Here is a 14,665-nt window from a genome sequence, read left to right on the forward strand (position 1 = left end):
AGTTTTTAAGTAGACTATCTAAACACAGCTGCTACAACTTCCAATAAATACAGGGCAACATAGAACCACCTGCTCTTGGTTTCTTCCTTGGAAAACACGTTATCGTCCCCTTAGCTATTATATTGTATGAAATACAGCATTTAACTTAACCTGACTCCTACAACCGAACATAAAACGCTCCAGGGCAGAAGTGGATCCATAATCAAAATAGCATCAAATGATACATTAACAAAAATTACTTAACACCTAAAGCCTTACAATGGCAAATGAACTTCGAAATGTAGCCTCAAACGGAAGCTCTAGGGAGTGAAATGTACACCCACAATCTTGTTTTGTTAGCTTGCTTTGTAACCACGGGTTCCGCCCTGAGATAGGTGGTGGGCTGCTCTTTGGCGTCTGATAACTCATGATCAGGGGTCTCCTCCGCCATCCAGTCCGCGTGTGTTACTCTTCCACGCAGCAGGTTCTGGGCCCGTGGGAGGACTCCGCTCAGAAGGGCAGTTTCTCAGCCCCGACCGGGCCTACTCCATCCCACGTCCAGGTACTCGAATGCAGGCCATTCACTTGCTTTACGCATGACGGGCAGCCAACAGTTTCTTATGGCAGAAGGAATATTATTATCTAGGTGTCACTCGGAGCTTGGAAGACGAGTCGCAGGTACAAACCCTCCATACTATGCTCGGCCGCAGCCCTTTCCCTGTCGCGTCCTAGGAGCGTCCTCCAAACCACTTACACCGCTCGCGGTCCAGCGGGGAAACCTGCGAGGACGAGCGCGCACGTGCGCGCAACTGAGCATGCGCCGTGGCTGGCCCGCTGTGCTAAGGCAGTAGGAGCGGTGTCGCAGTCAACCACTCTCTTTCCCCGCCCCCAGGCCGCCGGGACCTTGAGCGTCCGGGAGCCGGCGCCCGTGCGTGATGACGTATTTGCTCGCGAAGACGTGAGGACGCAGGCGGACCGTAAGAGAGCGTGAGTTTCCGCGTCTGTTCGTCGCCGCTCTGGTAGTTCAGTCGGGGCCGCGGGCGCCGCCGGCTGTGGGGCTAGGGCTGCGAGCGGCTGTCGGCGCTTCCTTGCGATCCGAACTGGGGCGGGGTTGGAGGTCCAGCCTCCGCATCCAGGGATCTCTCGGGCGGTCCGAGAATGGGGATTTCCTGGAGCAACTCTATCTGGGGGTCTAAGCGTCTTCACCCTACGTCTCAGCTTGAGGCCGATCGCCCCGGGAAGGACGGACAGAGGCGCTGGGAATCGTTGGTTTCGGGGAGACGGGGTGGTAAAAGGATCCCTTATGAAAGCGGGAAGTTTAAAGTGGTGTTGCATCAGCAGTGGCTTGTGGCTTCAGTTTCTCTTGTGAAGAGGAACTCTTTCTCTGCACCTGTGTATGGCAAACACAGTCCTAACCTGTGTATTTCCCTTAATAGGGGACAGGAAGTAAACTAAGTGTACACAACCCTTTTATGTCCAGGCCTTATAAACCTATTCAAAAACGGATCCTATGCGTGTATGTTTTTCTAAACTAAGCATAAGCTCTCTTGAAGACTCAGGGTTACTAGCACAATAAATTATTGCGTAGTCATGACTGAGTCATCGAGACGGGTAGGCCCTTTTGCAGTCACAGCTGGACTTTGTGGCTTTTTTGTGGTTTTTTTTTTGTTGTTGTTGTCGTCCTTTGGAATTGCTTCTTAAAAATCTGATGTCTCACATTTATATGACACACTTTTCTGGTTCTAATAACTTAAATCTAAAGCTTCTACTAATTTGCTGCTGGTGTGGCAAGGGTTGGGGAAACAAGTCATCTTAGAAGAATGCAGTGCATTGCATTCCAAAGTTGTCTCAGGATTACCGGCATCAACAACACCTGGCAACACTTTGGAACTGCAAAGTGAAGAGTCTTACCCCAAACTCCATGTATCAGAAATGTGTTTTAAGGAGATTGCCAATTGATCCCAGTACACCTGGGTTCTACAGTTTGAGAAATGCTGGCGGGAGTGATAAAGAGCAGCCAGCCATTGTGGAGTCACAGAATGGAATTTGAATCCAGGTGAAGCCTTTCCTAGGTGTAGGACCTTGGACTAGTTATAGATAACTTCATAGGGCTGTGGGTATTCTATGTGAAAATTCAGGAAAAATGTTTTAACACAGATGGGAAACAGATGAGATGTTATTAAGTAATTTGTTAGAATGAGATGTTAAGTAATTTGCCTAAAATAAGTACATAGATTGTGCTAGGAGGATTCTTTGATTTAGATGTGAGTTGTAGTGCATGAATATTGTGCCTCTGCTGCTCCTTAGAGAGCGTTTTATTTATGGATTCTCATTGTGTTGTATACAGCTGAGGTTGTCCAGTGTAGGATATTCAGTTAATACCTATGCTGTGGTGTTTTTAAGAGCCACATTAGTAATTGTGTTAAAGAGTAGTTTTTAATTCTTTGGCCTTTTGGTCTTTCCCACGTAATTGTACCTTCTTTTGACCCAGAACTTGTTAAAAAAAAGGTGAAGTGGATAACTGACCATAGACCAGCCTCAGCCTTAGAGTTGAGAAGTATTACAGAGCAGTGACTTGGAAATAAGAGGCAAGACTGAAGATGTTTCTCTTCTTATCTTTTTTTCCCACGTGTCATACAGCTCCACAATATTAGCAGAGAAGGCCTCATCCTATCTACTTATCTCTGTTCTCTGGAAGCATCACAGGAATTAAGTTAAGATATGCTCTCCATCCACTGTTTTGACCAAAGGTCAGTTGCAGTGTTTGCTTACAACTTTTTCCTTCCCTTTTCAGGGTGTCAGTGTTGGGGGTATATCGAGAAATATTCAGGACTTGAAGCAGCTGCCCTAAAGCCTAGACTCACTGTGATGTTGAGAAGAGTGCCACACTGTGGCTGAGACTACATGTCACTTTGATTAGTCTTCTGCTCCTAAGTCCGCACTGTGGTTCCTGGGTATTGTGGTGAGTTTTCAGATAAACAGGAGTCAACGTAGGTTTCAGCTCCTATAAGTAGTTTTGTTAATGTTGCTACTAACTTAACACTGTCCCACCATGAAGTGTTCACTTTTCACAAAGGCCCATTTTTCTTGTCGTCTGTGTCTGAGAGGCAGATCTCTGTGGTTGGGGTCAGGCAGACCCCCCTTTGAACACCACTTCTTGTTACGTACTGATCATGTCGAGTAGACAAGTTAATATCTTCCCAGTATTCATTTCGTCTCCTATAGAATAGGAGTCATGGTGTGGACTACTTTAGGACGTTGAATAAAATCAAGTGCAAAACACGTCTGTTACACTGAGAGGCTCAGGTAGCTGGTAAACATTGGACAAGGGAGAAAAGGTAGTTATCACCTCAAATCTACCTTGATCTCATTTATTGCCTCGTAATATTTTTATAAATGAGGTGATTCTGTTAATTACCTAATTGCGCTGCTTTTTTCTTTTTTAAAGCAAAATGCTGAGGAGTCAAAGCTTTCATATTATTATGTATGAGAGAAAGCAAACACTTGGAGCAAGTTACACTCTAAACCCAGTGGAAGAACACCATTTTCAGGTCTATCACTGTAACCGAGCAACTTTCCTGCATTGTTTTGTGTGTATACTGAAAGGACAAGGTCGGGATTGGGGGTTAATATTTAAGTATCTTCAGTTAACAGGGATAGCTAGAGGAAGGGGCTCTTGTCACAGGAGATGAGACTTCACTAAATACGTGCACCAAAGAATAAGAAAATGCTGTCAGCTCTGAAATCGTTATTTTGGAATATGGATGCTTAATGATAGCAAAGTGAAAAGTTTTGTGTTCCATTTTTTTAAATACCAAAAATCTCTTGTATTTCTGTGTATATTACATATGAATATGTGAGCACGGAAGATTTCATTACTAGGTCGTAATTTTGTTTACTTGGCAATGTATGATAATGTGGGAGTGGGGACAGATAATCCTTGCATTATACATGTATTTGTAAAAATTCTTTTAAAAGCTATTACAGGGATAGAAGCCCCTTAAAAAGATCACCTTTTGTGCTGCAGTTCCAGTCAGTCATCTAAGCAGGGGACCTCAGATTTTTGTAGCAGGGGAAACTGTTTAGCAATATCTTGTAAAGCTCAGGAGCTGAGAGGCTTTGAGCGAGTTTGAAGGGCTTGTCCTGAACCTCCTGCAGTGACCCTCCATGGAGGCTGAGTCAGAAGGTGTGAAACTCCTCATCTTGGTGTGGAAATCCTCAGGAGATGAGCTGTACTGTACCCAAGAAGTCTGGGCGCTGAGAATTCCTGAGTGGGATTCACAAACATGTTCTAAAAACAACTGCCAGGATTTTCAGCAATGTCAAACATGCCATACATATGCTTCTCTTGCAGAGAAATGAGTGGCTATTAGAAAAGAAAAATCCAAACTTCAGTGTGATTAATACAAAAATAGGAATCTAGGCACATTTTTTGAGAAATCATCTGAGGTTTTTTTTTAAATTTTTTATAATCACTAAGCTTGTGACATCTGTTAGCACATATAAAACTATTTAATATTTTAACTGGCTGTTTTTTAGCGTTATAAGTGACTCAAGGAAAAAGAAACAAGGAGTCAGTGGAAATACATTACTTGTGTTTACTGTCCTTTGGTTTTCTGTTGTATGAAAACAGCTGGTTTGCATTTATATGATAGAAGGTTTTTCTTAAAGAGTTAATTTCCAGTTAAGGGTGAGCTTTCATAAGAAAAATATCTCAAATGCTAAGTATTTGTTAGATTGTTATTAATAGGGGTAGTAGTATTATCACATTGTCCTTTTTCACACATTGAGGAGGGTTTCCTGGTGACAGCTGGGGTGTGGGGGAGGGGGAGTCACTTTCAATCAACCAGCTGCTCTGTGCAACATCATGATGGTGATATTTCAAAGCCTGTGGATAATTTTGGCTGTATTGAGAACAGAAAATGTATCAAATTTCTGGGAAGCAATAGATAGTGTGCAGGAGCCCTTGGGGATCTAGCTGGTAGCCAGCTAACAATGTGTGCATTCAGGTTTGCATGTTGGTGTTATTTACCACCTCCTCTTTTGGACATTGTTACATGGATATCATAATTATAAAGCAATAAAGTCTAGTTCTGTGGGGGCAGAAGGCCCATTACTTTATGGAGAGGAAGGGAGAATGGAAAACAAACTTTGGGGATGTGCTATGTGCTTTTACACGACAGGCTGTTGGATTTCTTCTTTCTGATGACGCCAGAAAGTAAGTGGGAATTTTCATCATCCATGGATAAAGAAACTGAAGCTCAGCAGGATTGATTATGTGATCTGCCCAAAGCCACATACTTACTAAAGCGTCTAGATTTGACCCCAAATCTGGCTTTAACCCCAGGAATGCTGTTACTACACCAATGGCTGTTTCTCGATGGTGTTCAGTTGCTTATGTATTTTTTAAATCCAAAGTCACAATATCAGGATAATTATGAATGAAATTTAGATACAGATGACAATGGCTTCAGTTTTATATAAATAATATATAAGGCTGTGTGTGTGTTTCCCTTGAGCAAAGTCTTTTGGGCAACACTGTAAAAGAAATTTTGCTACCTTTTTTTATGTTACAAATACAAGACATTTGCAGTGATGTATATTATAATGAATCAGTTGTGATGCTGACTTTAAACAGATGTAGGAATAAACATTGTGCCTGCTGCCCAGGTAGTAGAAGTTCCTACACGCCAGAGTCTTCATGTCTTTCTCTTTCCAAGGAATGTTCATTTTGTATTAATAAGGGACCTTTCTGCTTTCTAAACATTCACCCTGTAGCTGTTACATCCACCGAATGATGACTTAAAATTTCATCCATTTCTCTTTGTGGAATGGATCCACTGATTTGACTCTGAGTGTCCTGGACATTTCATCTCCCTTGGCGTTGCCCACAGGATAATACTTGCTCCAGGACTTTCTTTCTTTCTTTCCTCCCATACCCCATAAAGTGTTAGTTGCTCAGTTGTCTGACTCTTTGCGACTGTGTGGATTGGGGATTGTAGCCTTCAGGCTCCTCTGTCCATGAGATTTCCCAGGTAAGAATACTGGGGTGGGTAGCCACTCTCTTCTCCAGGGCATCTTTCCAAACCAGGGATTGAACTGGGGTCTCCTGCATTGCAGGCAGATTGTTTACAGAGCCATAGAAAAGTCCACATCCCATACCGAATTTTAAAACTTACCTTTGCTATTTTCCAAACACTTAATGCATCTTTATTTGAAGACCTGTTACAGTTCTTTATCACACTGTAATGTTGCTGTTTGTCTGTTTTTCTCTCAAGACTGTGGTTGTCTATAAGGACAGTGCTTGTCTTTTAGTAGATGCTCAGATTTTCCTTAAATGATGGAATATAGATGAAGATATATTGACTTACATGCTTAGTGCTTTTATTGCTGTAGTTTCGTGTTCATTGGTTTTCTTCTCTCGGTTCATGATTAGAGAAATATGGATATTTAGGTCTGTTAATGAAGTGCATTGTGGTGGAAAGGAGGGTTAAACCTTTCCACAGAAAAGCATGCAGGAGACCTCTGTGTTCCTTTCTGAAAGCTATGAAATTTAAGTCTCTTACCCCCCTTTTCCTTCCTTCTCTCTCTTCCTCCTCTCCTTTCTCCCTCCCTTCCTCCCATGAATCTGAATAATTCATTGTCCTAAAGTTCTAGCCAGAAGTTTCTATCACCTGATAACATTTTATTAGGTGTATAGACTAGTATTACTTTCAATGCAGAACAAAGGGAGTACATCACTTCAGTAATTAGAAGTTTTCCTGAAAAACCATCAATTTTGTATAAGTAGAAGCCACATTTAAGACAATCAATTCTTTCTTTTGAAATAACGTTCTTCATTTAGTGTCCAAATTTATGTACCAAGTGTATGGCATTGAGAGGGCTTTGCCTTGTGTATGCAGAAGCTGCTCTTGTGCTCACCTCCTCAGCTCTGAGCATACCTCTTTCTTTGGGAGTAGCTTGTGTATGGCCAACCTTTGGGATGCTGCTTATATACCCTCTAAGTTGCGTTTCTCCTGTCAGAGTGTTGTATGGACTCAAAAAATGAGAGTTGGTAATGCTTGATAGATATTAGGATCTGCTGCTTGCCCTTGGCAAATGCCCTAATATCTGGGTAGGGTTCTTCGACTGTGAAAACAGAAGTTAACTAAGTTACCTTGATAACTTGTTCAAGAAAGTGAAAGTTGCTCAGTCGTGTTCAACTCTTAGTGACCTCATAGACTATACAGTCCATGGAATTCTCCAGGTCAGAATACTGAAGAGGGTAGCCCTTCTCTTCTCCAGGGGATGTTTCCAACCCCTGGGTCAAACCCAGATCTCCCACATTGCATTCAGATTCTTTACCAGCTGAGCCACAAGGGAAGCCCAGCTTATTCAGGAACAGGAGATTTAATGGAAATATGTAAAGAAGCTCAGAAAATCTACAGAAAAGCCAAAGCCACAGGACAGCAGCCAGGTGAATGGTCGAGGCTTGAGTAGACTTGGGTGAAGTGAAGTCAAGTCAGGTCGCTCAGTCGTGTCCGACTCTTTGCAACCCCATGGACTATAGCCCACCAGGCTACTCTGTCCATGGGATTCTCCAGGCAAGAATACTGGGTTGCCATTTCCTTCTCCAGAGTAGACTTGGATAGATCTGGAAAATTCTTTAATGTTGTGAACATCAGATCCAGAAGCTGTTAGTATCTCTGCACAAGTTTTAGATTCCAGGAGAGCCGTTCTTCCAGTTTTGGTCAGTGTCACCCTCGAATCCATGTAGGAAATGCACCCTTGATTTATGGTCCTTCCAGGACCACATCCAATGGGAGTGAGAGCCGTCTCTCACCTGTTATTGAAAGAACGAAAGTGATGCTGGATAGACAGCAAAGCAAAACCAAAAAAACCCAGGCTGTCTCCACCGCCTGGTAATTAGCCGACGTCCTGTGTGCTTGAGGAACATGAACATTGCTGATGTCTGGCGTGCCATTCCCCTCTTGACTTGTTCCTGTGCTGGGAGGATTTCAGTTCCATAAATAATTCACCAGCAGTTCTTACATGCGTTAGTTTAAATGGGGTTAGGGCTCTCACCTTTTCACGACTTTAGTAAACAAATCCGGTGTGGAGTGAGAGTGAGTGTGGAATTCCCTAAATCCTCTTGAACGGAGTAACGGTGGAATTGCTGGCGTTGCTGCTCCCTGAGCGCCTCCTGGTTGAAGGACCCACGTCTGAAGGGCTGTCAGTCGGAGAACTTTAATGAGCCCTCATTACACTAAAACTTGTAGTCTGTGAGAGAAGGAACCGGCTTATGATTGATACTGGAAATCATAAGTGATGATGGATCAGAATTGGAGTTGGCACTAATTCACCTCACGATGGAGCACAAGTCAAGATTATATACAAAATCCAGTATTTCATTTTTCATATATAAAGATCATCTAATCAAGAGTATAACACTCTAAAAAGGGGGGGAAATTAAACTTTTGCCATCTGACTTTTTTTTTAATCCTAAAATGGAGGCTCATTAAATTCTCAAATGTAGTGATTAAGATCATCTTGACAAAAACTCTGGTTTGAAATTTTATTGTTAAATTTATTAAAAAATTTTTTTTTTGTTTTGTGGTGCCTTCCACATAGCCCATCATGTTGTTTTTTTAAAAAGTGTATAATTGTATCACACAATACAGTATAAAAATGAAGGCTCATAGGTAGCCCAGAAAAAGGCTATTTGGTTACTAAGTTATAAAATCAAGCTTTTTAGAGTTTTTAATCTTAAACCTTATTTTATGTGTTTATATGCATTAAAAACCATAGCACTTTCCAATTTATGATTTTATATACATAATCTCTTTTGAGCTTCATAGTCCCAAATGTGGCTACATTATCTCCTTGTACTGGTGAGAAACCAGCAGTTAGTAACTTTCCTATAAAGTCACACGGCTGGCGTATTTTGGAGCTTTTACCAAAGACCATGCCCTTAACTATTGTCCTGTACTGCATATGTTAATATTACTAGTCCTCTATGTCATTTTGACAAAAAGCACTGTGATGTTTCCTTAGCCAGAGTCTGTCTGTTTACACCCCCGTTCGCTGACAACTTCTTTGTCTTCAGAAACTGTTCGAATGTGTTGTGCTATCCATCATCTTGTGCATCTGTTTGCTGTGGATGTGGCAGCAGCTCCTGTATTGCAGCAGTGTGTCCTGTGAAGACTTGTCCTTTATGTCTTAGAGCAGCCTGACAGCCTCTCATGTTGAATTCAGCAAGGTTGCTTTTCGTCTAACAAAGCTGAGTGTTGGCTTTCTAGGTGAAAAATAATTAAGTGCTTTTAAAGACGTATTCGATTAACAGGAAGCAGATCTGTGTAAATCAATTCTAGCCGTGATGATGTCATAGCCTTGTCTTTTGTTATTAGCCAGATAATTGGCCAGAAGTTTGGAAGCGTACTGTCACTGACAGCGGTTTGGCCTTGCTTGCTGTCTAGTAGTGACACGTGCGCAGTGCGTGTAAATGCAGTTGGCTCATTGAGCTGCATGTGTTGTCAGAACATCTGATCTTGGGTTCTCACTTTCACGCTGCCTTTACTTCTTTGCTGAAATTGTTGCCCTCGAATATTGTGCTGATATCTCTTACTGAAAGCATCTGGCCAAAACACAGATGTTTTGTGTCACTGAATAATTGTAATCGGACGTGAAACCTTGACACTCCTAGAACATGCAGTCAAGTAAACAAATGCCAAAATTAAATGAGTCTTGGTTCTAAATTCCATGTGAAGGAAGGTGAAACAGCTTTTGGTAGAGAAGACATAAGGGGGGGAAATGAGCATATTTGGTAGTTTGAAAGAGAATTTATCCCCTCGTATTCTAATTTGTCCAAGAAAGTTCAGAGTATATGGTGTTTAAATATTTGAGTGACAAGAGCCTCTAACCTGGGTGGTTTGGGTTACAGAGTGGAATGATAGAAATAAAATACAGAGTGGATATGGGATAACATTGGCTAAAGAACAGCAGTTCCTGAATACAGGCTGTCCTCCTTCCCACACACTTTAGACTCGGGGAATAGTCAGCTCTGCCAAAACTGACAGAGGCATTCCCCAAACCACCAGACTGTACGAAATCATGCAGCAAAAACCAGAGAGCTTATGGCGCAAAGGGTGCTAGGAGCAAAATGCTCAGACTTTTATCAGTGGCACCTTTAAAAAAAAAGGTAGGAAACTAATGTTAGCATGGTTTTACACTCCTTAAATGATAAATACAGAAGTACATAAGAAATATGGCACTTTACCTTCCCAAAGTTCTAAACTTCGCTGTCAGAAGTGGTTGTCAGAAAGACCGAAGCTTGTGAATTGCTGTCAAGTGGTGGAGGAAGGATTATCTGGATGGGTGAGTCGTAGCTGGAGACATGGAGGTGCGTAACTCATTAAATACGCAGTGAACTTTAGGCCGTTGGTGGGTGTTCAAAGTGTGCAAATGTGTACATTTTATGAATTTCTGTACAGCTTGCTTTAGCAGAGTGCAGTTTCCTGCATTCACTTAGGACTTCTTGCCGATGAAACTGCGCAAATCTGATGCAGACTTTGTATTCAGATTGTTCCCTGATATATCAATATTAATTGCATTTGAACAAATCTACTTGTTACAAAACAAGCATTATAGCAGAACTGAGCAGCCTAATGCATTTAAACTTCACTAAGCATATTTTGGGTTTCTGTGGTGGCACAATGGTGAAAAATCTGCCTGCCATTGCAGGAGGTGTGGGTTCAATTCCTTTGTCGGGAAGATCCTTGGAGGAGGAAATAACCGACTTCAGTGTTCTTGCCTGGGAGATCCCATGGACAGAGGAGCCTGGCGGGCTACAGTCCGCGGGGTCACAGAGAGTCAGACATGACTGAGCAGGCACGCACAAGCATGTTTCACCTATTTGCTGTCTGTATGCTAACAGCTTCCCTGGTGGCTAAGATGGTAAAGAGTTTGCCTGCAATGAGGGAGACCTGGGTTCCATCCCCGGGTCAGGAAGATCCCCTGGAGAAGGGAAAGACTACCCACTCCAGTATTCTTGCCTGGAGAATTCCATGGACAGAGGAGCCTGGCGAGCTACAGCCCATGGGATTGTAAGGAGTTGGACATGACTGAGTGACTAACACATACTAACAGCACAAATACCTTTCCTCCTTTTATCTGCTTTTTCAAAGTCTGATGCAGGTGAGGAATGCTCCCTAAGGTATTCTCTGAATTGTTATATTGGCACATATTTGTACATTTATATTGGCACAAATTGGCACATTTGCCGATTTCCAGGAAGTGTCAGTTTTAGAAATGACTTAAGACAGAAGTTGGTAGTAAAGGGGGAAAAAAGGCAACCAAACGACTGAGTAGCTCTCAGCAGAAGAGAGCACAGGCACTTAGGTGAAATTGAGCCTTTTCCAGCTCTGGTAGGAATTTGCACAGAGAAGGAGAAGTCTGAACAGTGTTTTACGACAATGTGAAAATGACTCCTCTGCAGCAGTCCCTCAGGTGCGTGAGACCTATGTCAGGGCCTCAAATAATATGAAGGTGCATTTCTGCAGAAGTCCTTCAAAGGCAAAATGATGTGATCCGACCAGGCAGCATTTGGAGATTTGGTAAAGAAATTTGCCCTAGACACTCAAAACCCTTTGCCTTGTCACTTCTCTAAAAATGTATTGTTCTTTTGTTAAGATTCTGTATAAGCCCAAGTTCTAGCCATCTGTTGAGTTACTCATCACTGGGTACTTTCTTATGTATCATGCCACCCTGAGTAAAAGAAGAGCAAGGATAGGGTAAAGGTTACCCTTTCCTCCCAAAGAGGCTGTTGTATAGAAATTTTTGCACTTCATGAGTGCTATCTAAGTATTTGTTGAATGTGAAAAGAAGATACCCCTTCCAGGGTGAAACACAGGGCTAAGAGTTGGAAAAGTGTCACTAAAGAGGTTGTTATTCAGTCACTAAATCCGACTCTGTGACTTCATGAACTGCAACACGTTAGGCTTCACTGTCCTTCACTATCTCCTGGAGTTTGCTCAAGCCCACATCCACTGAGTCAGTGATACTATCTTATCCTCTGTTGCCCTCCTCTCCTCTTGCCTTCAGTCTTTTCCAGCATCAGGGTCTTTTCCAGTGAGTCAGTTCTTCACATCAGGTGGCCAAAGTATTGGAGTTTCAGCTTCAGCATCAGTCTTTCAAATGAATGTTCAGGGTTGATTTCCTTTAGGATTGACTGGTTTGATCTCCTTACTGCCCACCTAAAAGGCAGAAAAGATGTTTGCCTCTCCGTGGCTTAGATTAAGCCTTACTTTGCAGGATTGGGCCTGCAGGTGAAAGAATGCTGGGCAGGGCACCCTTCATATCCCCCCGCTTTACGCCCTTCTTTCCAGAGTCCTTGCCAGGTCGAGCCCTGGTCCTGGTGGGAGAAAAGTCAGCAATGGAGCAGGGGCTTTTGTTCCTCAGCTTCTCTATGTGTATAGAGTATATTCCAAAATGAGAAAAGTGACATTTGGATTACTGTTACTGTTTTGTTTCTTAACTTGATTTTAGAAACAGATTTTGTTGTTGGTTTTTTTTAAGCTATGACAATGACAATTACCAAGAGAAGCTGGGTATTTGAACATTACTTTGTACCTCAAGTTACTTTGTGTCACGAAACAGTTACATTTGGTAGAGTAAAAGCTCTATGTTCTGAAATTTTCTACATTTGAAATACTTCAAAGTGCATATATATTTTGGTGTGTGATGAAAGTCACCAACTGCACTTTCTTAGCAAAGGCAAGTCCTTATGCTCAAATAACGTCCTTCCTAATTCTTTTGGTGGTTGAAGTGTCATTTCTCTTATCAAAAGACAGTAGGAGTGACTTCCTATTTCAGCCCTGGCATGTAAAGAGCTTGCAGGTATTACCCTGGTTTTCACAACAAGAAGAACCCTGAGCAAACTGAAAATCAGTGACTTTTTCTTAGATCTGTCAGGATTGAGGTCACGGGGCAAACTGTCACCCCCAAATCTGGAGATAAATGCTTATTTTGAGAATTGCAGCTAAGCTTGTGCACAGAGTGGAATTATCTTTGTTGTTGTTCAGTCGTCCAGTCATGTCCAACTCTCTGCAACCCCATGGATTGCAGCACGCCAGGTCGCCCGTCCCTCATCATCTCCCAAAGTTGGCCCAAGTTCATGTTCATTGCATCGGTGATGCCATCCAGCCATCTTGTCTTGTGATGCCCACTTCTCCTTGTCTGCAGTGCAGGAGACCCGAGTTCGATCTCTGGGTTGGGAAGATCCCCTGGAGACAGGAATGACTACCCACTCCAGTATTCTTGCCTGGAGAATTCATGTAGTACAGCTTTTAGTGCGCTTCCCTGGTGGCTCAGGTGGTGGAAGTACCATACCTAGTGATGAGTAGCTCAAGAGTTGGTTAGAACTTGGGCTTATACAGCATCCTAGTGAAAGAACAATACATTTCTTTGAGAAGTGACAAGGCAAAGGAAAAGGGCTTTGAGTTTCTAGGGCAGCAAATGGTAGGAAGGCAAAAGGGTCAGGGAACTCATGGAAGATTAGGGCTAGTTGATGAAGTTTGCTGTGCAGATTTTTTGGGGAGCCAATTTTAAGGTTGTCTCTGGTGATTAACTTTTGTCCTGCCTGGTGGAGGGGGAGGGGTACACATATTTATGTCCTGCTTTTAAGCAGACTGGGGAAGCAGAGAGCTTCAGTTGTATCTGCTTGTTCTTAATTATATTCAGCTCAAGATAATCCTTATGCCAAGTGGCCTGTTTAGGGTACACCTCTCCTGCCCTACAGCTTACCTAGAACCATGGCCACTGAGCAGTAGTAACTCACTGAAAAGCTTACATGGTTGTTCTGACAAACTGCTAGAGTACAAGAATAGGCTATCCTGAGAGTTAAAAACTCACAACTTTCATGCAGACAGACCTGATTCACAACTTCCTTTTAAGAACAAGGACTCTGGAGCCAGATTATCTTGATTAAAATCCCCACTCATCTGTAAAATGAAATAATACCTGCCGCATAAAGTTTAGAGGATTGAATGGGATATGCAGGATGACAAAACTAAGACAACTTAGTGATAAGCTTGATGTCCTTTGTTCCTAGAGTGCGGGGACAGGGCGCCTCCCAAGCAGTGGAGCCTTATTCCTTGGAAATTTGGGGCCAGAGCAAGTTTTATGAGGGCTTCCCTGGTGGCCTAATGGTAAAGAACCTGCCTGCCAATGCAGGGGACGCAGGAGATGTGGGTTCGATCTCTAGGTCAGGAAGATGCCCTGGAGTAGGAAATGGCAACCCATTCCAGTATCGTTGCCTGGAAAATTCCATGGTCAGAGGAGACTGGCAGGCTATGGTCTATGGAGTCGCAAAGCATTGGACATGACTGAGCACACACACATGGACGCACGTGAGTTTTACGGAATGTTAGGAGAGGCAAGGAAGAAACTGCATGGCTGGCGAGGGAGTAGGGGATGGTTTCCTTTTGAGGCGAGCAGGACCTGTTTTTTCAAAAGAGTAAGGTGACCTGACTAAAGCTGATCTGGAGGACTGTGCTTGGCGTTAAGTTTCCTGGGCAGCGAGGCTGTTCCCATAAAAGCCGGCTGACTTGGGTTTAGATTTGTGGCATGAGCCAGACGTTTGAGGCAGCCTTCATTATGTGGGTCCTGATCTATGAGTTAACTTTGTCAGGTAATCGTGCGTGTGTAAAGC

The 14,665-nt window shown here is 42.8% G+C and overlaps 1 protein-coding gene across 7 annotated transcripts in view; it reads left to right on the forward strand.

The window, feature by feature from the left end:
• Positions 1-780: 780 nt before the first annotated feature.
• The window catches only part of RHBDD1 (rhomboid domain containing 1), a 133,976-nt gene continuing 120,091 nt past the window's right edge, over positions 781-14,665 (forward strand). The window contains exons 1-2 of one of the 7 annotated variants that reach the window (XM_069578455.1): positions 785-966; positions 2,774-2,941. The gene's annotated coding sequence lies outside the window, so the exon portion shown is untranslated. Of the gene's footprint in view, positions 2,036-2,619; positions 2,942-14,665 lie in introns of all 7 variants that reach the window. The other 6 variants (XM_069578460.1, XM_069578459.1, XM_069578458.1 and 3 more) reach the window with 6 other exon arrangements.

Source organism: Ovis canadensis, chromosome 2, assembly GCF_042477335.2.
Source record: "Ovis canadensis isolate MfBH-ARS-UI-01 breed Bighorn chromosome 2, ARS-UI_OviCan_v2, whole genome shotgun sequence".
Lineage (NCBI taxonomy): Eukaryota > Metazoa > Chordata > Mammalia > Artiodactyla > Bovidae > Ovis > Ovis canadensis.